A 24,300-nucleotide genomic window follows, 5' to 3' on the forward strand; every position below is an offset into this window, starting at 1 on the left:
CTCCTCAGCCACTGGTATCAGAAGAATGCCACAGTGAGGGGAGGGGTGTAGGGCATGCTCCTGGGCCTGGGCGTGAGAGGAGGGGCATAGGACACACGCCTGTGCCTGAGTGTGTGAGGGGCGGACCCGAGGGAGGCCGAGGGGGGCCACGCGGGGCCACACGGGCAGGGCCAGGCCGAGTGGAGAGTACACCTACGTGCTTCTTCCTCCATTTGGTTCCAGAGGTATCTTGTCACAGTTAAGTAGTGCCGGGAGCCAGCATGCGGAATCCCGCCCATGGCAAAGGTCATGAGGAAAGGGGCCTGACAAAACACAAAGGCGGGATCAGGCCTCAGGGGTCCCCCCTGGACTTTCTCAAGCATCTACCCCCCAAACCAGAGTCTGCCTGCTTTACTGTGTTATGCTTTCCACTTATTCTTCCAACATTACAGGGGGGCTGTCCCCCACCACCTTCCTCTAAAAGAAAATTAACTTAGAGCTCCAGTTAATGAGTCTCCTGGACATAACAAGAGTGTTTCAATCCAAAAACCCTTCTGATGGCTTTCTAGCCTGCCTGACAGGTCTATCTGGACTCTTACAGCTACACATGTGATTGTTTACAGCCTCCCGACCGCAAGAGGCACAGGAAGGTTAAAACATCCTAGGAATGTAGGGGCTTCTGAGGAGTCAAAATCATTAGAATAGAACCGATTAAGCCAATACTTGCTGCCAAGTTTTCATATCTTTTAATGTAACTTTATTTAGTACTTTGAGAGTGATGCAGATTAAAGAAAAAAATCCTTCAAGGGAAAAAGAGTTTTCTGGTTGATAGACATTTATCTAGGAAGAGAGCCATAAAAATGTTAACAGGCCTCTTGGCCAGAAGATAATGTAAAACACCTGAGACCTTTTGTATATGGGAAGGTATGCAAAAGAAAGCCTGGCCTCAATAAGGGTCAGGACTGCTACCCCTGCATTACTCTGCATATTCCATTATTTCTTTATGTACAACTTGGGGTATATAAGCTGATTTTGAAAATGAAGTTGTGAGTCTTGCATTGATGCTTGGCTCCCCCATGTCGTTCTCATTCTCCTTTTCTGGCTGAATTCCCATCTGGAGCGTGGAGGCTCCCTGAGCCTACTAATTTTGCCTGGGCTTCTAAGATCTGAACGTGGAGGCGCTTTGTGTCTCCGCTCCTTTGGGAGACCGGGAAGATGCCTGTGGCCTACGTAGGCGGTGCAAGCCCCTTCTCTCGGGGTTTTATTGGCTTTCCACGTAAACCAAGTTATTCAGCCTTTTTTCTCCACTAATTTTCCTACTATTCTTTCCTAATCTCTCTTTATATCTCTAATTTAAAAATTCTTTCCTAATCACTGACTCCGTCCCCGCTTCAAATTACCCTGGATCCACTGGGGCTGGACCCCGGCAAAGTGGTACTTGAGGGTCTCTCATGTCTTGTGTAGCACCATTGATTGCTCATTAGTTTAAGTAACTGTAACATTTTTAATAAAACCTTAAAATTCTGTGGGATAATCACAATGGAAAGAAAGATGGTTTTGGCATAACATTTGGAGTCCTGAATGTCCAACGACAGAGGATGAGATGGTTGGATGCCATCACTGACACAATGAGTTTGAGTAAAAGTTGGTGATGCACAGGGAGGCCTGTTGTGCTGCAGTCCATGGGGTCACAAAGAGTCAGACCTGACTGAGCGACTGAACCAAACTGTACTTGGAGTTGTGTTGATGAGGCTGAAGTGATTCAGAGGCCTGGGAACTGAAACTTGGTCTGGTCGCCAGGTTGTGGTTGGGTGGGGGTTGATGTGGAGTGCTAGCTGAACCCAGGAATATTCCTGCAATTAGAATTAATTTAAGCAGTTTAAGTAAACAAGAATTGGCTTTGTGTATGGATGACTAGCTAGAATGTGAAACACAACTGTTAGAAAGGGCTGCTGCTGCTGCTGCTGCTGCTAAGTTGCTTCAGTTGTGTCTGACTCTGTGTGACCCCATAGACGGCAGCCCACCAGGCTCCCCCGTCCCTGGGATTCTCCAGGCAGGAACACTGGAGTGGGTTCCCATTTCCTTCTCCAGTGCATAAAAGTGAAAGTGAAGTCGTGTCTGACTCAGCGACCCCATGGATTGCAGCCCACCATGTTCTTCCTCCATGGGATTTTCCAGACAAGAGTACTGGAGTGGGGTGCCATTGCCTTCTCCGTAGAAAGGGCTACTTCATACTAACACTTCTAAGGAGACAAATGTCTTGACATTTCACTTCTTCAAGGATCAAATTTATTAGTCACTGCAGTGGCCAGCAAAAGTGCACCCTGAGGGCAATGCAGGATTGAGAAAAGCAGGCACCATTCTGTGCTTTGGACATTCTAGCCTTGATATTTCAGCAAGGGTCTTTTGGGTTCATCCACCTCTTCACCAAGTCCAGAGAAGTTTGGGGTAGTCTCTCCTGGTTTTCAGATCTCCGAGTCACTGGCTGAAGACCTCAATTTTGTTTGGCAATGTATGAACATACATAGCGCCCAGTTAAAACACACCAAGTAGAACTTCCCTGGTGGTCCAGTGTTAAATAATCTACCTGCCAATGCATACGACCCAGGTTTGATCCCTGGTCTGAGAGGATACCATGTGCCCCGGAATAACTAAGCCCATGCAACACAAGTACTGAGCTTGTGCTCCAAAGCTTGTGCTCTGCAACAAGAGTAGCCACAGCAGTGAAAAGCTGGCACACAAGTAATTAGAAAGTCGTTTCTGCTTGCTGCAACTAGAGAAAGCCCACGTGCAGCAAAAAAAAAAAAAAAAAAAAAAAAGCTCAGCAAAGCCAAAAAAAAAAAAAAGACATTGAGTCCTCCAGACTGACCAAAAGAAGCATCAAAATGCCAGTCTCCAACCATACCACAGCCAAGTTTATGTGGAGAATTCATAGTCTGATTGCTGCAAAAAGAGAAAGAAGTCAGCATATTGAAGACTTGGCATAGACAAAGAGAGAAAAAAACTTTTAATGAGAAATTCATTCTTCTTTATAAAAGCTTCTGTTCCATGCTTATGATGAGAAAGCTTCAATTAGTTATATGAGAAAAACTTGTTTACATCATAATATATAGTACTTAAGGCAATGTAATGGAATGTCAAATTACCATATGATCACTTAACAGTAATTAGGCAATTTACTTCTTGTTGAAAATTGTAATATATTTTCTATCATTTCTTTGTTGTCTGCTTCTGATAGATCTGTCAGTTGTATACAACAAAGCACATTGTAAAATATTCTTAAGAAGACACTAGAATTTATTTTCACCAAAATTATCAACTTGGCACTATTCATATTTCTATGTGTATTATCTGACTGAACTCAAGTTCTAAAGGAACTGTCTTTCTTTACATTTACAGGGCACCTACTATGTTCCCTGTCATTGTCTATGTGCATTTTAATGTTACAAAAGTTTCAAAATAACCCACTGACTTCTGTATTTGATAGTGTAAGGCAGGAAAGAAATGTAAATTAAACATTAAATCTGAGTCATAAATGTGGATAGAAAAAGTAAAGCTAAGGAAAAACTATTGAAAAAAAGAAAAGAAATAGGATGGCAGGGTTTAAGAGATTAGTACTAAAACATATATATTACCATATGTAAAAGAGCCAGTGGGAGTTTGATGTATGAGCAACTGCTCTGGGACAATCTGGAGGGAAACGGTGGTGAGAGAGGGGGGTTCAGGAGGGAGGGGACATATGTACGCCTATGGCCTATTCATGTTGATGTACAGCAAAAACCATCAGAGTATTGTAAGAAAAAAAAAATTAACTGATGGCGAGTTAGGCCTGAACACAGAATCAAAGCTTTCCCACACCTAACACATGTGTGTAGTTTTCCTCCAGTTTGAATTTTCTGAGGGTCAAAAAGTTGATATATTTTACTGTATTCTCTACATGTGTAAGTTTTCACTGCCATATGGATTCTCAGATGATCTGCAACATCATTCTTTGTGCCTGAAAGGTTTGCAACATAAATAACATATATGTGGTTACTGTCCTGTATGAACTGCCTAATGGGCAGTTAATGCTGAACACGCACTAGAAACTCTGCCACATTCATTTCACTTGTATCTTTTCTATGCTGTATGAATTCTCTGAATTATAAGGCCTGAACACTGACTAAAGGCTCCGTCACACTCACGACATTTGCACTAAAATGTTTCTCACAACTGTCACATCTCTAATGTTTCTCTCTAGTATGAATTCTCCGATGGTTTCTAAGTTCGTCGTTTCAAGTAAAGCACCAGCCATATACATCATATTTATATGGTTTCTCTCCTGTCTGAACTGCCTGATGATGAATTATGGATGACTGTGCCTAAATGGTTTGTCACAATTTTTATATTTGTAAGGTTTTCTCCAGTATGAGCTCTCTGATGAATACCAAGGTTTCCACTACAAACAAACGCCTTGCCACATACATCACATTTATATGGTTTCTCTCCAGTATGAACTCTCTGATGAACAGCAAGGTTTTCAGTATGACTAAATGCCTTGCCACACACATCACATTTATAAGGTTTCTCTCCAGTATGAACTCTCCGATGAACTGCAACCTTTGCAGTTTGACTGAAGGTTCTGCCAGATATATCACATTTACATAGTTTCTCTCCTGTATGGAATCTCCGATGAACTGCAAGCTTTGCAGCTTCATTACAGGCCTTGCCACATACAACACATTTATATTGTTTCCTACAGTATGTACTCTCAAATGAACAGCAAGGTATGAAGTTATTCTGAAAGTCTTGCCACACAGATCACATTTATATGGTTTCACTCCAGTATGAAGTCTCCAATGAACAGTAAGATTTCCTGTATGATTAAACAGTATGATTAAATGCCTTGTCACATACATTGCATTTGTATGGCTTCTCTCCAGTATGATTCTCTGATGAACTGCAAGTCTTGTAGTTTGATTAAAGGCCTTGCCATACATCACATTTATATGGTTTCTCTCCAGTATGAACTCTCTGATGAACAGCAAGGCTTGAACTTACACTGGAAGCCTTGCCACATATACCACAATTACATGGTTTCTCTCCAGTATGAATTCTCTGATGAACTGCAAGCTTTGCAATTCGACTAAAGGCCTTGCCATATACATCACATTTATATCGTTTCTTTCCAGTATGAACTCTCTGATGAAAACCAAGGCTTGAACTTACACTGAAAGCCTTGCCACATATACCACTATTATATGGTTTCTCTCCAGTATGAACTCTCTAATGAACAGCAAGTTTGCCATTACGACTAAATGCCTTGGCACACACATCACATTTATATGGTTTCTATCCAGGATGAATATTCCGATGAATTGCAAGGTTTCCAATTTGAATAAAAGCCTTGTCACGTACATCATATTTATGTGGTTTCTCTCTAGTATCAATTCTCCAATGAATTGCAAGTCTTGTAGTTTGATTAAAGGCCTTGCCACATACATCACATTTACATAGTTTCTCTCCAGTATGAACTCTCTGATGAACTGCAAGGCTTGAACTTACACTGAAAGCCTTGCCACATATACCACAATTACATGGTTTCTCTCCAGTATGAATTCTCTGATGAACAGCAAGGTTGCTAGTACGACTAAGTGCCTTGCCACACACATCATATTTATATGGTTTCTCTCTCATATGATATCTCCAATGAATTACAAATTTTGCAGCTTGCTTAAAGGCCTTGCCACATGCATCACATTTATGTGGTTTCTCTCCAGTATGAATTCTTCAATGAATTGCAAGTTTTATAGTTTGATTAAATGCCTTGCCACACACATCACATTTATATGGTTTTCCTCCTGTATGGATTTTTTGATGTTCAGTGAGTTCTGAGTCCTGAAGAAAGGTTATGTCACACTCATTACATCTGTAAGGTCTTTTCTTTTGTGTTTCATGGTCTGGTAACAGTTCTGAAGGATGCATAACAGCATTCTTGTGTTTATGAGAAAAGACTTTGCAGACATTACGAGTTCTCTGAGATAATAAACTTGAGGCATTGATGTTTGTCACAACTTGACTACATTCAAAAATTATCCCTTCAGATTGTACCATCTGCAATTCATCCTGAAAGCTTGATCCATGCCTTTCAAAAGGTCCATTTCCTGCATCACTTCTGCTATGATGATCTCTTCCATCAGTGAGGTTTTTGTTATGGGATGTAGACATTCCTTTGTCATCTCTTTCATTTTCTGTCCACAGATAATGTCAATGTCATGTATATTTTCCTGGATCTTCCTGAGGCGAAAATCTTTGATTTCAAGGCTTTCAGCTCTTCCAAACATCACTCTTTGAAAAATTTGCCCTTTACCACAGTTTGCTTTGGCCTGTAATTTCTTGATCATATCTATATGAGACATATCTATAAGACATAAACAACCACAAGTATTCTATTAGTTACAATTCATAAATAAATTATTTCCTGTTGAACACATATTATACCAAAAGTCATATCCATCCTGAACAGAATTATGAATCTTTGCAATGATGATCTTAAAACTACACAACACTAAAGGAATATAAGTATTAAAAAAAGACTGACCATAGGTAGTTCAAATTAACTTTAGGGTAGTGTAGTCTCAAATACAATCAGAAAACATTCATTTTATGCAAACTCATGTCAGTTCATAAAGAAAAGGTATTTTCCCACCATGACCTCAAAGCTCATCCTACTTTGTACTAAACACACTGCTGTCTCATAACTGAGGAGAAACTAATGGTATATTGTACACACTTTATGCACAGTTATACTTATTTAAATGGTAAAGAACATACAGGAATAGAGAGGTGACTCAGTGGTAAAGAAGCTGCCTGCCAATGCAGAAGACATGGCACAGGGGGATACAATCCCTGGGTCAGAAAGATCCCTTGAAGCAGGAAATCACAACCCAGTGCACTATTCTTGCCTGAAAAAAATTCCATAGACAGAAAATCTTGGTGGGCTATAGTCCATGAGACCACAGAGTCAGACAAGACTGAGCAACTGAGCAAACAAGCATCAAACAGGCAATGTACTGGAATGGTAAACAATGCTAAAGAAGCAGTCTAATGAATAATGTAAAAACTAAATGGCAGTTAGTAACTGTTCAACAAATACTGCATTCAGAAAATAAAGAATTCCATACACTATGTGTGTATATATATATATATATATATATATATATATATATTTTTTTTTTTTTGCTGGACCATGTGGTTTATGAGATCTTGGGTTAAATCCATGCTCGCTGTAGTGAAACTACTGAATCCTATCCACTGGACTGTCAGGGAATAACCTAAAATAATTTTAAAAATAAAAAAATAAACACTTTTCTAAATACCTCTTAGAAATCTATCAGTAGATAGACATATAGGCATTTTATGACATTAACAAGTGGTTCATGTCAGTTACGTTGTGTAATACAAAAAGACCGTCATTTTTAAAAAATAAAAAATAAGCAAAACATTCTCTACTTACACAATAATCATTCAATACATCAACTCCCTATCTACACAGTAACCTAAGCTCACCCAGTTCATTGGCTCCAATATATATGTAAAGGAGCAAGCTTTAGGGCTTCCCTTGTGGCTCAGAGGTAAAGAATCCGCCTGCTAGTGCAGGGCACACAGGTTTGATCCCTGATCCAAGAAATTCCCACATGCCTGAGAACAACTAAGCCTGTAGGCCACAAGTGATGATCCTGTGCTCTGGAGCTGGGGAGTCACAACTACTGTGCAAACACACAGAGACCACGCATTACAACAAGAGAATCCACTAGAATGAGAAGTTCATGCACTGTAATTAGAGGGTAGCCCTTGCTCGCTGCAAGTAGAGAAAAGCCCCTGAAGCAACAAAGACCCAGTGCAGCCAAAAACAAATACATTTTAAAGAAAATTTTAACGTACTGTTATGCAGATAAAGGAATGTGATTGGAAAACTTAGTTACTAGAGGCAGAGACAATGCTCTAGGGAATGAAATGTAAAATAACAACATACAAGATGTAATGTAGACAAAGAGACATGTGACAATAAGCATGACAGGAAGTAAATACATCTTTTAAGCAAAAGTAACCTTTGAGGCAAACTCCCTGTGGTCCAGTAGTTAAGACCATGTGCTTCCACTGTAGGAGGCACAGAGTCCATCCATGAATGAGGAACTGAGAACCGGACTGCCATGTGGCACAGCAAAAAAACAAAACAAAACAAAACAAAAAACGAACTTCTGATTTTTCCTATAAAGCACGCAACAGTCAATGCAGCTAACAGTGCTAATTACCACAGGAGGGGGACAAGGGGAAGTAGATACTTTTGAAAGACCTCATCACATGCTACCCAAAGTCAAGCAACAAAATTGACAGGAGTCAAATGACAGATTGTTGCAGAACATATAAAGACCTTGTCTTCTGGGACCTCTTTTCTTGGAGTCCACTTTCCATGAAACCTCTTTTTTTTTTTTTTAAATCACTTTGTTCATTTAGAAACAACCATCCGTAAGTCAGAAGTACTTTCCATTTTCCTTAATAAAAAGTAATTTTGAGGTAGGAGTTGGAAGGGCTGCAGGTTGGACTTCTATAATAAGCTACCCTCCTCTTTGCATGTCCTAAAATAAGAGAGAGGTGTGCTCAGGTTGAGAAATTGCAGTTCAGTTCAGTTGAGTCGCTCAGTCCTGTCCTGCTCTTTGCGACCCCATGAATCGCAGCACGCCAGGCCTCCCTGTCCTTCACGATCTCCCAGAGTTCACTCAGACTCACGTCCATTGAGTCCGTGATGCCACTGAGCCATCTCATCCGGGGTCATCCCCTTGTCCTCCTGCCTACAGTCTCTCCCAGCATCAGAGTCTTTTCCAATGAGTCAACTTTTCGCATGAGGTGTCCAAAGTACTGGAGCTTCAGCTTCAGCATCATTCCTTCCAAAGAAATCCCAGGGCTGATCTCCTTCAGAATGGACTGGCTGGATCTCCTTGCAGTCCAAGGGACCCTCAAGAGTCTTCTCCAACACCACAGTTCAAACGCATCAATTGTTCGGCGCTCAGCCTTCTTCACAGTCCAGCTCTCACATCCATACATGACCACAGGAAAAACCATAGCCTTGACTAGACGGACCTTAGTTGGCAAAGTAGTGTATCTGCTTTTGAATATACTATCTAGGTTGGTCATAACTTTCCTTCCAAGGAGTATGCGTCCTTTAATTTCATGGTTGCAGTCACCATCTGCAGTGATTTTGGAGCCCCCCAAAATAAAGTCTGACACTGTTTCCACTGTTTCCCCATCTATTTCCCATGAAGTGATGGGACCGCATGCCATGATCTTCGTTTTCTGAATGTTGAGCTTTAAGCCAACTTTTTCACTCTCCTCTTTCACTTTCATCAAGAGGCTTTTTAGCTCCTCTTCACTTTCTGACATAAGGGTGGTGTCATCTGCATATCTGAGGTTATTGATAGTTCTCCCGGCAGTCTTGATTCCAGCTTGTGTTTCTTCCAGTCCAGTGTTTCTCATGATATACTCTGCATAGAAGTTAAATAAGCAGGGTGACAATAGACAGCCTTGAAGTACTCCTTTTCCTATTTGGAACCATTCTGTTGTTCCATGTCCAGTTCTAACTGTTGTTTCCTGACCTGCATACAGATTTCTCAAGAGGCAGGTCAGGTGGTCTGTATTTCCATCTCTCTCAGAATTTTCCACAGATTCTTGTGATCCATACAGTCAGAGGCTTTGGTATAGTCAATAAAGCAGAAATAGATGTTTTTCTGGAACTCTCTTGCTTTTTCCATGATCCAGCGGATGTTGGCAACTTGATCTCTGGTTCCTCTGCCTTTTCTAAAACCAGCTTGAACATCAGGGAGTTCATGGTTCATGTACTGCTGAAGTCTGGCTTGGAGAATTTTGAGCATTACTTTACTAGCATGTGAGATGAGTGCAACTGTGCGGTAGCTTGAGCATTCTTTGGCATTGCCTTTCTTTGGGATTGGAATGAAAACTGACCTATTCCAATCCTGTGGCCACTGCTGAGTTTTCCAAATTTGCTGGCATATTGAGTGCAGCACTTTCACAGCATCATCTTTCAGGATTTGAAACAGCTCAACTGGAATTCCATTACCTCCACTAGCTTTGTTCATAGTGATGCTTTCTAAGGCCCACTTGACTTCACATTCCTAGATGTCTGGCTCTTGATTAGTGATCACATCATCATGATTATCTAGGTCGTGAAGATCTTTTTTGTACAGTTCTTCTGTGTATTCTTGCCACCTCTTCTTAATATCTTCTGCTTCTGTTAGGTCCAGACCATTTCTGTCCTTTATTGAGCCCATCTTTGCATGAAATGTTCCCTTGGTATCTCTAATTTTCTTGAAGAGATCTCTAGTCTTTCCCATTCTGTTCTTTTCCTCTATTTCTTTGCATTGATCGCTGAAGAAGGCTTTCTTATCTCTTCTTGCTATTCTTTGGAACTCTGCATTCAGAGGCTTATATCTTTCCTTTTCTCCTTGGCTTTTCGCCTCTCTTCTTTTCACAGCTATTTGTAAGGCCTCCCCAGACAGCCTTTTTGCTTTTTTTGCATTTCTTTACCATGAGGATGGTCTTGATCCCTGTCTCCTCTACAATGTCATGAACCTCAGTCCATAGTTCATCAAGAACTCTATCTATCATATCTAGACCCTTTAATCTATTTCTCACTTCCACTGTATAATCATAAGGGATTTGATTTAGGTCATACCTGAATGGTCAAGCGGTTTTCCCTACTTTCTTCAATTTAAGTCTGAATTTGGCAATAAGGAGTTCATGATCTCAGCCACAGTCAGCTCCCGGTCTTGTTTTTACTGACTGTATAGAGGTTCTCCATCTTTGGCTGCAAAGAATATAATCAATCTGATTTCGGTGTTGACCATCTGGTGATGTCCATATGTAGAGTCTTCTCTTGTGTTGTTGGAAGAGGGGGTTTGCTATGACCAGTGCATTTTCTTGGCAAAACTCTATTAATCTTTGCCCTGCTTCATTCTGCATTCCAAGGCCAAATTTGTCTGTTACTCCAGGTGTTTCCTGACTTCCTACTTTACCATTCCAGTCCCCTATAATGAAAAGGACATCTTTCTTGGGTGTTAGTTCTAAAAAATCTTGTAGGTCTTCATACAACCATTCAACTTCAGCTTCTTCAGCATTACTGGTTGGGGCATAGACTTGGATAACTGTGATATTGAATGGTTTGCCTTGGAGACGAACAGACATCATCCTGTCATTTTTGAGATTGCATCCAAGTACTGCATTTTGGACTCTTTTGTTGACCATGATGGCTACTCCATTTCTTCTGAGGGATTCCTGCCCGCAGTAGTAGATGTAATGGCCATCTGAGTTAAATTCACCCATTCCAGTCCATTTTAGTTCGCTGATTCCTAGAATGTTGACGTTCACCCTTGCCATCTCTTATTTGACCACGTCCAATTTGCATTGATTCATGGACCTGACATTCCAGGTTCCTATGCAATATTGCTCTTTACAGCATCGGATCTTGCTTCCATCACCAGTCACATCCACAACTGGGTATTGTTTTTGCTTTGGCTCCATCCCTTCATTCTTTCTGGAGTTATTTCTCCACTGATCTCCAGTAGCATATTGGGCACCTAATGACCTGGGGAGTTCCTCTTTTGGTATCCTATCATTTTGCCTTTTCATACTGTTCATGGGGTTCTCAAGGCAAGAATACTGAAGTGGCTTGCCATTCCCTTCTCCAGTGGACCACATTCTGTCAGGACTCTCCACCATGACCCGCCCATCTTGGGTTGCCCCGCAGGCATGGCTTGGTTTCATTAAGTTAGACAAGGCTGTGGTCCTAGTGTGATTAGACTGACTAGTTTTCTGTGAATGTGGTTTCAGTGTGTCTGCCCTCTGATGCCCTCCTGCAACACTTACCATCTTACTTGGGTTTCTCTTAATTTGGACGTGGGGGTATCTCTTCATGGCTGCTCCAGCAAAGCATAGCCGCTGTTCCTTACCTTGGAAGAGGGGTATCTCCTTACCCGCACTGTTCCTGACCTTAAACGTGGGATGGCCCCTCTAAGCCCTCCTGTGCCTGCGCAGCCACCACTCCTCGGGTTGCTACTCCTGGGCGCCAGCCCTCGTCTCCAGCATGGGTGGCTCCTCCCAGCTGCTGCCCCTGGCTTTGGGCTCAGGGTGGCTCCTCAAGGTCACCGCCCCTGGCCTCAGGCACGAGGTGGCTTCTCCTGGCCGCCCGATCTTGGACGCGGGGTGTCTCCTCCCGGCCGCCACTGGCCTCGGACGTGGGGTAAGTCAACAAAAACAGTGTAAACAGCCAGTTTGTCTCTTAACTCATGGGAATAATCATGGCAAGGACAAAGAAAGGAAAAAACCCTGTCTGATAAAGGAGACAGTACACAAGTGCAGAAAGGTGCCTTGGAGTCAAAAGCTAGAGGATCATTCCAGGCCATAATGAGTTTTGCTCCTCTGAGAAGCCTTTACTTCAAGATCCAGGGTGTGCTGTGTACCCAAGGCGAGGGTCCTGAGACAAATTAACCAGGGGGGACAAAGCAAGGTGATTGGCCCACATTCCTCATACCTTTCCTTCTAAAAAGACACGTCTTTCTTACTTTCCTTAAGCAACCATGAGCTGTCAGTTATATTAGCATTTTGTAGACTGATGAACATAAATACCAGTGATAATGTCTAAGAATATTTGCTTTCTTATAGAGAACATTGCAGGGTGGCACCAAACGTATTCATTAATAGTCCAAAATCTCTTTAGTTTGTCTGTAAGAGGAAATGAGTTTTCAGTAATCTGTGTTTCAGAATCTTATTTTATTTGGAAATGACCTAGATATCCAACAAACTTTCATCACTTAGTTTAGCACAACCCTAGAAATTCAGGTTATTCAAGTCTGGAGAGACTATTTAGACAGACATTTCTAAAGTATAATTATTCCTAACAGAGTTTATCTAAAAGCTCCAACTGCATTTGCATTCTTTCCTTAAAAGTTTCTTCACTCAAGTTACTTTAACTGTTGACAAACTTACTTAATATTTAACCTGCTATGTCACTTCAGTCGTGTCCAACTCTGTGCGACCTCTTAGACAGCAGCCCACCAGGCTCCCCATCCCTGGGATTCTCCAGCCAAGAACACTGGAGTGGGTTGCCATTTCCTTCGCCAATGCATGAAACTGAAAAGTGAAATTGAAGTCGTTCAGTCGTGTCCGACCCTCAGCGACCCCATGGACTGCAGCCTACCAGGCTCCTCCATCCATGGGATTTTCCAGGCAAGAGTACTGAAGTGGATTGCCATTTCCTTCTCTGCTAGCGACGGAATGAAACACCAACACTGCAGAGTGGTTTGAATCTTTTTACTTTAACTCCTTGCTTCTTACAGCTGCTTTATTTTATATCCTTTGCACAACAGTCTACAGGGCAAGTTGCCAAGCACTATGATTCAGTGACTATACAGTGCATAGGCGCAGGGTGAGATAACCTTTACCTTAATTTATTTACTGCAGCTAAGACTTTGTTTTGGAGAACATCCTTATCAACTTAGAATCCGTTTTGTCCCTGGGTCTGTTCGTTTTGAGGAATCAGAGAAACATCCTTGTGTGTAAGAAATGTTCTTTTCCCACGGAAACAAACAGAGGATTCTTAGCTGAACATCTCGTTTGCAAGAATGTTCAGCCCTGGTTGAGAGTCTCCTTTGCAAGCACTTCTCAACCTTCCTTATACCTTGTTCCCTACACTTCTCCAATGCATGAAAGTGAAAAGTGAAAGTGAAGTCACTGAGTCATGTCCGACCCTCAGCGACCCCATGGACTGCAGCCTACCAGGCTTCTCCATCTATGGGATTTTCCAGGCAAGAGTACTGGAGTGGGTTTCCATTTCCTCTCCAATGCATGAAAGTGAAAAGTGAAAGTGAACTCACTCAGTCATGTCCGACCCTCAGCGACCCCATGGACTGCAGCCTTCCAGATTCTACCATCCATGGGATTTTCCAGGCAAGAGTACTGGAGTTGGGTGCCATTGTCTTCTCCGAATATTACACCTAGGTACAATAAAAGTATTAGACAATGTTGAAGACTCAAGACATGTCTTAATTAGATTAGCAAACAAACATTAATACTAGATTTTAGTATTGAATATTTCCCAGTTCACGTGAACCTGAAAATTTATTTAGGTGAATTTCTCTTGTAATTTTTTGATTTGTAAGTGCTTACTTTTTTTTTTTTTTTTAACAAACAATTGAATTTGAGCTCATTTACAAATTAACCTCAGCAATATTATCCAAAAACAAAGACACACACTGATATAAACATAAATGCAGATCGACAGACATGAGAGATCTCATACTTTCCTGCTTGAGATTTAAAATATCTCTTTCACCCTTTTCTTCCCACCCCCTGCCCCGTGGTTTAAAATCTAATTTTCCCAAGACTGACATCCCTGGAAAAATGGGTTACATATTTCCAGGACATGGCAAAGGTTGCTCACTATGCAGGGTCGCTTCAGTCCTGTCCAACCCCCTGCAACCCATGGACTCTAGCCCACCAGGCTCCTCTGTCCATGATGGGACTCTCCAGGCAAGAATACTGGAGTGTGTTGCCATTCACTCTTCCAGGGGATCTTCCCTACCCAGGGATCAAATCCACGTCTCCTGTGTCTCCCCCAGGGGCTGGCAGTTTCTTTACCACTAGAGTCATCTGGGAAGCCCTGGCAAATGTTAACTTTCAGCTTTTTTTTCGGCAGGTCTTTTTAACAAGCTTGCTGTTTTTAATTCCACATGTAAAAAGAACCGGTTTTGCACTTTCAAAGAAAAAAAAATCATCTTAACCAGTTTTCTCCAGAGTCTGAACAATTTCATGGCCATCCTGTATCAAATAAGCTATCTCTCCTTTCTATAATCACAGCTTTATGGCTACAATACAGATCGAACAGTGCTCAAATTGACTGTGATAACAGGGACAGAAGGACTGATAAAAATCTTGGAACATCCCTCCAGGGAGATGGGGGTCTTTCATCAGAAGAATCTAAAGGGGTAAACAAACTTGCTAGAGTCAGGGAAACTGGGCTCCCCCTCCTCCCTCAAGACAGGGGCAGTTAGAAGGGGACCAGCTGATGGAAGGGAGACAGAGATGTTGGGAGGGGTGTAAGGCCACAACAGGACAAAGAATGGAGAGAGAAAGGCAGTGGGGGACACTATTGGAGCTGTGGGCTGACAAAAGAGAGTCGACTTAAAAAGTAAAGATTTGATCAGCCAAAATATAATGTGAAATTGTAATATGGATAATCATCCTCACAAATCACGTAATTCTTTTTCCAGTTGTAACTTGCCTTCATCTCTGTGGGTGCTACAGCACCACTCGAGGGTGCTGTACATTTCACATGTCAAAGAACACAGCCGTAGTTAGGGAGAAGAAAAATCTCCTGTGAGAGTTCACAAACATTAAACATCTGTTTTCTCACAGAACTCTCCCACTTAGAGAGTTTCCCAAACACTATGAATGGTGTGGCTTCCTCTCTGTCCTTGTGACAGTTGACCTGTGATCACACTGTGGATACTTTCCCACTCATCTGGATGTTTGCTATTAGCACCTCATCCTCCACAATCCAGGGGTCTTTTCCCTTGTGTCACAAGAATGTAGATAACGTTCAGATCAGAAACAGAAATACCAACTCAGAAGTAATGCCATATACTGTGGCTTCTTCCAGAATCCAACCTCTCTCTCTTTTAAATAAATGTATCTGTTATTTTTAATACATTGGTGTATTCATTTCTTTTGGCTCGGGTGAGTGTTCGTTGCTGCTTGGTCTTTTCTCCAAGTTCAGCAAGTATGGGCTACGCTCCAGGTGCAGTGCTCATGCTCCTCACTTGCTTCGGCTTCTCCTGGGTGCACGGGCTTCAGTAGTTGTCCCATGTGGGCTCAGCAGTTGCAGCTTCCAGGCTCTAGAGTGCTGGCTCATAGTTGAGGCACACAGGCGTAGCTGCTCTGTGACATGTGGGATCTTCCCAGACCAAGGATTCAACCTGTCTCTCCTGCATTGGCAAGTGTAGAATGAAGCTCTTTTGTCAGCCAAGGAGTGAGGACATTACAAACGGACAGAAAAATACTTCTCAAATGAATTTACTCTGCCGCCTTCTGAATGCACAGGGAACAGTATAATATACAGTACAACATGCAGCAGGGATCCAGTTCCTGTCTAAGAACTACTGAACCAAGAACACAGGGCTAAAAACAGGCAACTGGAGATTTCAAAATATGAAATCAGCTTTATAAACACTCAAGCTGTGGAGAAACTCCTTGTGCATCACACAGTGGGCAGGTCACCTGAAGGAAAGTCAAGTTTAAACTCCTGATGCCAATCAGGAAGCATTACATATGTGAGTCAACAAGGTTTTGAGCTTAGTCAAGAAAAACAGGGGATCTCAAAAGGTACAGAGGGAACATGCAGAGGTACCCCAGGGCAGATCCCCATGCTGAGGGAAACGATCCTCACCCACAGAGAGCCCGTTCCTGACAGTCTCCACCATCATGTCCTTGTACAAGGTCCTCTGGGCAGGGTCCAGGCATTCCCACTCCTCAGGAGTGAAATCTAGGAACACATCCTTGAAGATCAACTGTGCCTGAAATGAAAACACATTGCAACATCGGGCCCTTAGGAGGATTCTTAGTTTCACACAAAATGAGAAGAGGTGAGAGGGGTAAAGCTCAATTCACTTGAAGTAATATTCTGATAGATCCATTAAAAGCTGCCTGAAGCCAACTGTTGGTCTCTAATCTAATTTATAATTTTCTCTTTTTTCCTAAGATTATGATATCCTGCAATCAACATGTATTTGTCGTGTATGTGGACATACATGAGAGAGAGAGGTTTGATTCTGGAAGAAGCCACAATACATGAAAAATACACAAATTCAAACCAGCACTGGGTTGTCTATGCAGAAGTGTTCCATTCAACACAGTGAGTGAGATAGTGTCACTATCCAGACGAGTTACAGCAAGACTGGTGTCTTCAGAGATGACAAAGTCCACAGTGACTTTAAAACAACACATATTGTGATGATGACGACATCATCATACTGACGACAGGTGTTTCAGCATGACCTACACACTAAGCATTACTCCAAAGACTTCACACAGATGAACTTGTCATCAACATAACAGCATATTAGTGAAAGATCTCGTCCACCTTACTGGGGAGAAAAATCTTTCACTCTATGAAATTGCTCAGATCAAACAGTTAAGAAATGAGGCAACAGCACCTGAGCTCAGGTGGTTGGGAGAGACAACTGAACCTAAAGAATCAACCAGTTAACTAGCAGAGAAGGAAAGTGCATCCACAGAGTGTTCCCTGAGAATACCTGAGACAAGTTCAAGGAAGATGAAATATAATAGAAAAGCATAAATGGTCACAATACAGGGTCACACCCTCTCCCATTGCAAATCCACACAATGTCAATAATCTTACTACAGTTTACATCATTCATGTGACAATGCAGAAAAAACTTAACTCCATGAAATACGCTTAAGATACAACTGAAACTGCTACAAAGCATACACCATTATTTATAAGATGATCTTTTTGTAATTAAAAAATGGAGTTACATATCCACGGATTCATGCATGCATGTGTAAACACACAACTGATTGAAACAAGAAGACTTGTCTTTTTTTTTCTTTCATTCTTTCAAAATTCATTCAGCATCAGCTTTATGCCTCAAACTTGAAATAGAGCAGTGAACATGATGGAGCTTACAATCTAGCAGCCAGCCAGCCAATTTCATCCAAAATTTTAATGTTACTATCGAAATAAGTGCTCTGACACAAGCCCAGTGCAAAGACAAGATTAAACAGAAAGTCTTAACCTACACTGAGAAATCAGGTAATGTCTCTGTGAGGAAGAAACACTTAGGATTAGCAAGGTGGGAAATGGAAGAGTATTGCAAGCAGAGAGAACACCCTGACTGCCGGCTCTGAGGCAGGAAGATATTTACTGAACAGAAAGTCAGCCAGTATGACTGGGACACAGGGAATGTAGATGGGGTGATGCCAGATAGAGGCTCATTTATGCAAGATCTATGGATTTAGGACTTTACTTCAAAAGCTACTGGAATTCACTGAAGAATCTGCAGGAGGAAAGTTAGACACTTAGATTTGTTTTTCAGAGTTCTGTCTACTGTGTGTGGAAGTTGTTCTTTACCTGCTTACTCATGCCAGACTCTTTGCAACCCTGCTGAGGGCAGCCTGCCAGCTCCTCTATCCATGGAATTTTCCAGGCAAGAATTCCAGAGTGGGTTCCCATTCTCTTCTTTCATTTTACTTCTTCATTCAGTAACTTTGTCAACATTCTATTTCTTTTTCAAAGCTTATTTATTTTGCTTACGTTGGGTCTTTGTTGCTGTGAGTGGGCTTTCTCTAGTTGCAGCTGCAGTACACAGGCTTCTCCTTGCAGTGGCTTCTCTTGTTTTGGAGCACAGGCTCTAGAGAGTGCGGGCTTCGACAGTAATGGCTCTCAGGCTCTAGGGCACAGGCTCAGTAGTTGTGGCCCATGGGCTTAGCTGCTCTGAGGCATCTTTCCGGACCTGCAATGGAACCCATGCACCCTATATTGGCAGGCATATTCTTAGCCACTGTACTACCAGGGAACTCCTCAACATTACCTTATTCTAGTTAAAAAAAAAAAAAAAAGTAATACAAGCAGAAAATAACAATACAGAAGATTTCTTCCAATCTTTATAAAATACCTGTATTTAAGAATATGTGAGCCACCCTATGGGTAAGTGGTTCAGAATCTACTGGGCAACGTAAGAGATGTGGGTTGTTGCCTGGTCTGAGATCCCACTTGCTGAGGGGCAACTAAGTCCGTGAGTCTCAATTCCTGAGCCAGAGCTGTAGAGTCCAGGAGGTGAAACTACTGAAGCCGGCATGCTCTAGAGCCTGGGCTGCAAGACAACAGAAGCCACCACAATGAGAACCATGCTCACCGTAACCAGAGTAGCCACCACTCGCCAGAACTAGGGAAAAGACACTGAAGCAACAAAGTCAGAGTACAGGAAATAAATATATTTTAGAAATAATAATGTGATTTTTATCACTAATTTTAGATATGTACTTATTAACAAAGTCCAAAATTTATTATTTTATTCCATCAAGAAAATACTGAGTCAGTGAGAGGGTAACGGGCAGGAAGGCCAGGGGTCTCCAAATGGAGGAAATAGGCAGCAAATGTCAGACATTTTTATCTCTCTTAAGCGGCAGGAGGAATCTCTGATTCCTCTGCCCTTTCTAAATCCAGCTTGAATGTCTGGAAGTTCTTGGTTCATGTACTGTTGAAGCCTAGCTTGGAGAATTTTGAGCGTTACTTTGCTAGCATCAACACTATGAAAAGGCAAAAAGATACGACACTGGAAGATAAACTCCCCAGGTTGGTAAATGCCCAGAGGAGGAGGAAAGCAGAGCAATAGCTCCAAAAGGTATGAAGAGGCTGAGCCAAAGCAAAAACAACGCCCAGTTATGGATGTCTCTGGTGGTGGAAGTAAAGTCCGAAGCTGTAAAGAACAGTATTGTGTGGGAACCTGGAATGTTACGTCCATGAATCAAGGTAAATTGGAAGTGGTCAAACAGGAGATGGCAAGAGTGAACATCAACGTTCTAGGAATCAGTGACCTAAAACGGACCCAGAATGGGTGAATTTAATTCAGATGACCATTATATTTACTACTGTGGGCAAGAATCCCTTACAAGAAATGGAGTAGCTATCATAGTCAACAAGAGTCCAAAATGCAGTGGTGCTGCTGCTGCTAAGTCACTTCAGTCGTGTCCGACTCTGTGAGACCCCATAGATGGCAGCCCACCAGGCTCCCCTGTCCCTGAGATTCTACAGGCAGGAACACTGGAGTGGGTTGCCATTTCCTTCTCCAAGGCGTGAAAGTGAAAATTGAAAAGGAAGTTGCTCAGTCGTATCTGACTCTGCGACCCCATGGACTGCAGCCCACCAGGCTCCTCCGTCCATGGGATTCTCAAAGCAAGAGTACTGGAGTGGGGTGCCATTGCCTTCTCCACCAAAATGCAGTACTTGGATGCAATCTCAAAACGACAAAATGATCTCTGTTCATTTCCAAGGCAAACCATTCAATATCACAGTAATTCAAGTCTATGCCCCAACCACTAATGCCAAAGAAGCTGGTTGAACAGTTCTATGAAGACTTACAGATTTCATAGAACTAACATCAAAAAAAAAAAAGAAAAGAAAAGAAAGATGTCCTTTTCATCATAGGGAACTGGAATGCAAAAGTAGGAAGTCAAGAAATACCTGGAGTAACAGGTAAGTTTGGCCTTGGAGTACAGAATGAAGCAGGGCAAAGCTAACGATTTTGTTAAGAGAAGACACTGGTCATAGCAAACGCCTGTCAACTACAAAGTGGTATTGACCAAGAGCACTGCCAGTGACTGAACAACAAAGGTGTTTGCCGTCTGCCTCTATGGAGAGTGAACCCCATGCTCCTATAGCTGTTGCCCTTCAACAGCTGTGGAGTGAGGCACTCCATGCTCCAGGGAATCCGGTGGGATGAGTCTTTAGACAACTGGATTTTTTTTAAATGTTTTTAGGAACAGATTTTATCTCTTTTTTATTTTGTCTCTATCATTGCATCTCCTCCTATCTAGAGAAGCACTAAATCACTTTATGGTGACATCATATCCTCATGACTAACAAAAAACCTTTTGTAAAATAAGTCCTTCACGGTACTGAACTTCCCATTCACCAAAACCTTATATATTGACCTTCCCCACTACTGCTTTGAAGCAGTCTCTCAGAGCTATCTGAGAGGCTGCCTCCCGGGCTACAGTCCTCATTTTGCCCTTATTTTGTTTGGTGCCATCCTAAAATGTTCTAAGAAAGCAAAGGTTTTAGAAATTATCACTGGTATTTATGCTCACCAATCTATAAAATGCTAATATAAAAGTCAGTTCTTGGCAGTTAAGGTGTCCTCCAGGTGGAGGCAGCGTGGCTCAGGCATTCGTGAACAGCAAGATCCAGTCTGGGAAGTTGGTCGTGTTCATCAAGCCAACCTGTCAGTACTGCAGGACTCAGGAGCTCCTCAGTCAACTGCCCTTCAAACAAGGGCTTTAGGAATTTGTCGATATCACAGCCAACAGTGAGACCAATGAGATTCAAGATTACTTGCAACAGCTCACAGGAGCCAGAACGGTACCTCGGGGCTTCATCGGTAAAGAGTGCATAGGTGGATGGATGGAAGCAACCTAGATGTCCTTCAGCAGATGAATGGATAAGAAAGCTGTGGTACATATACACAATGGAGTATTACTCAGCCACTAAAAAGAATGCATTTAAATCAGTTCTAATGAGGTGGATGAAACTGCAGCCGATTATACAGAGTGAAGTAAGCCAGAAAGAAAAACACCAATCCAGTATACTGACAAATATATATGCAATTTAGAAAGATGGTAACAATAACCCTGTATGCGAGACAGCAAAAGAGACACAGATGTATAGAACAGTCTTTGGGACTCTGTGGGAGAGGGAGAGGGTGGGATGATTTGGGAGAATGGCATTGAAACATGTATAATATCATATAAGAAATGAATCGCCAATCCAGGTTCGATGAAGGATACAGGATGCTTGGGGCTGGTGCACTGGGATGACCCAGAGGGATGGTATGGGGAGGGAGGTGGGAGGCGGGTTCAGGATTGGGAACACGTGTACACCCGTGGCGGACTCATGTTGATGTATGGCAAAAGCAATACAATCAGTTCAGTTCAGTTCAGTCGCTCAGTCGTGTCCGACTCTTTGCAACCCCATGAATCACAGCACGCCAGGCCTCCCTGTCCACCACTAACTCCCAGAGTTCACTCAGACTCACGTCCATCGAGTCAGTGATGCCATCCAGCCATCTCATCCTCTGTCGTCCCCTTCTCCTCCTGCCCCCAACCACCCAACATCAGAGTCTTTTCCAATAAGTCAATTCTTCGCATGAGGTGGCCAAAGTATTGGAGTTTCAGCTTTAGCATCATTCCTTCCAAAGAAATCCCAGGGCTGATCTCCTTCAGAATGGACTGGCTGCATCTCCTTGCAGTCCAAGGGACTCTCAAGAGTCTTCTCCAAAACCACAGTTCAAAAGCATCAGTTCTTCGGTGCTCAGCTTTCTTCACAGACCAACTCTCACATCCATACATGAATGAGCCTCCAATTAAAATAAATAAATTTAAATTAAAAAAAGAAAGAGTGCATAGGTGGATGCACTGATCTAATAAATATGCATGAGAGAGTGGAACTGTGGACATGGCTAAAGCAAATTGGAGCTCTGCAATAATTACAGAGCAGATCCAGGCTGATATCCCCCGTGAAGACTGGCATTGCTGATAATGATAGCAGTTCCTGGAGGATGGACCTGGGGCAACTTTACCCAGTCACAGCAACTGTTTACTTAAAATTCTGAAATATGTTAACCTCAAGAAGGGGTGGGCATTTTGGGAGGTGAAAAACAGCTTCTTTTGACTCAGTATTAAAAATGGACCAACTTGCCAAAAAAAAAAAAAAAAAGTCAATTCATGGTTGCTCAAGGAAAGTAGGAAGTGTGTTTTCAGTAAAGGTATGAGGAATGGAATTGCATTTTGTGAAGGGAAAGGAAGTAAGCCTGACTTACAGGTGGCTTTTTAGGATCGAAGAACAAAGTAATGGGTACAGAAAGTGATAAGGTTTGCGAAAAGTCAACCATGAGAAGTGAGTTTTGTACATGGTTTAAAAAGTGTAAAATAAATTTAATTGTTTGCCTTTTAAATAAAGTAAAAATTATTTAGCTTTGAATTTCGCTTTTGTCTGTTGCAAAATTTGATTTTAGCTTTTCTACCTGTTAAGATAACACCTTTTCTTCAGATGGTTAACTGCCTTTGATAACAGATTAAAGTTTCTTTATCTCTTAAATGATCTGTTCTGAAATCTTTCATTGTTACTTTGGCTATATGAATAGCTCTTGTTTCACAATGACCTATAATCCTATCTGACTGAGTGTTCTAAACCTATTTGATATTTGTTGACAAAACTTCCTAAGTCATTGTAATGAAGAACTTGATTTCTAGCTAACTTTGGGATGCTTCAGAGGGCCCCTGAAAAACCCCAAAGAGAGATATTACACTAATTAGGCTCATTTTCTATACAGAATGACATGACAAGTATTGTCAAGTGAGTAATAAGTCTCGGGTTATACTGTATGGTAAATGTTACTAATATAGATATCGGAGAAACCATATGGTGCTGCTAAAATTCTGATATGCTTGGGTAAAATGTTATCAGGTTTAATTCTAATTACTATTTCAAAATATTATCATAACACTAATCAAGTTTTGCAAAAATACTTGCTCTTCAAGAAGACTTACAGAAAGGACTTTTGGATAAATTCCAGGTTCTGAACTGGGTAAGGATTCTAATGGAAAACCTGATGACTTCACAAAGCTTAACAGAAGGACTGATGAATATGCTTATAACTTTTATGGTTTGTATCTGAAAAATTACTGGTTTGAATATGTGTTATCCAGGTGTAAGGAAAAAAACCTTCCTCTAAAACTAATTATGACAGCAATTTGGTAAAATTATATTTTATACACAAACTGAAACATTTCTCTTTTCTATCTAAACCCTTCTGGAATGCAAAAGTAGGAAGTCAAGAAACACCTGAAGTAACAGGCCAATTTGGCCTTGGAGTACAGAATGAAGCAGGGCAAAGGCTAACAGTTCTGCCAAGAGAATGCATTGGTCATAGCAAACACCCTATTCCAACTGCACAAGAGAAGACTCTACGCATAGACATCAACAGATGGTCAACACTGAAATCAGATTGATTATATCCTTCGCAGCCAAAGATGGAGAAGCTCTATACAGTCAGCAAAGCAAGACCAGGAGCGGACTGTGGATCAGATCGTGAACTCCTTATTGCCAAATTCAGACTGAAATTGAAGAAAGTAGGGAAAACCACTAGACCATTCAGGTATGACCTAAATCAAATACCTTATGACTATACAGTGAAAGTGAGAAATAGATTTAAGGGACTAGATCTGATTGACAGAGTGCCTGATGAACTATGGACGGGGGTTCGTGACATTGTACAGGAGACAGAAATCAAGACCATCCCCAAGAAAAAGAAATGCAAAAAAGCAAAATGGCTGTCTGAGGAGGCCTTACAAATAGCTGTGAAAAGAAGAGAAGCAAAAAGCCAAGGAGAAAAGGAAAGATGTAAACATCTGAATGCAGAGTTCCAAAGAATAGCAAGGAGACATAAGAAAGCCTTTCTCAGGGATCAGTGCAAA

General features: G+C 41.8%; 1 protein-coding gene across 1 annotated transcript in view; it reads right to left on the reverse strand.

Annotated features, from left to right (window-relative positions):
* The window catches only part of LOC132657140 (zinc finger protein 677-like), a 31,857-nt gene extending 15,302 nt beyond the window's left edge, over positions 1-16,555 (reverse strand). The window contains exons 1-3 of the mRNA XM_042231200.2: positions 16,475-16,555; positions 13,905-14,024; positions 197-302 (exon numbers count right to left, since the gene is read on the reverse strand). The gene's annotated coding sequence lies outside the window, so the exon portion shown is untranslated. The remainder of the gene's footprint in view (positions 1-196; positions 303-13,904; positions 14,025-16,474) is intronic.
* Between the last annotated feature and the right edge of the window lie 7,745 nt (positions 16,556-24,300).

This window comes from Ovis aries, chromosome 14, assembly GCF_016772045.2.
Source record: "Ovis aries strain OAR_USU_Benz2616 breed Rambouillet chromosome 14, ARS-UI_Ramb_v3.0, whole genome shotgun sequence".
NCBI lineage: Eukaryota > Metazoa > Chordata > Mammalia > Artiodactyla > Bovidae > Ovis > Ovis aries.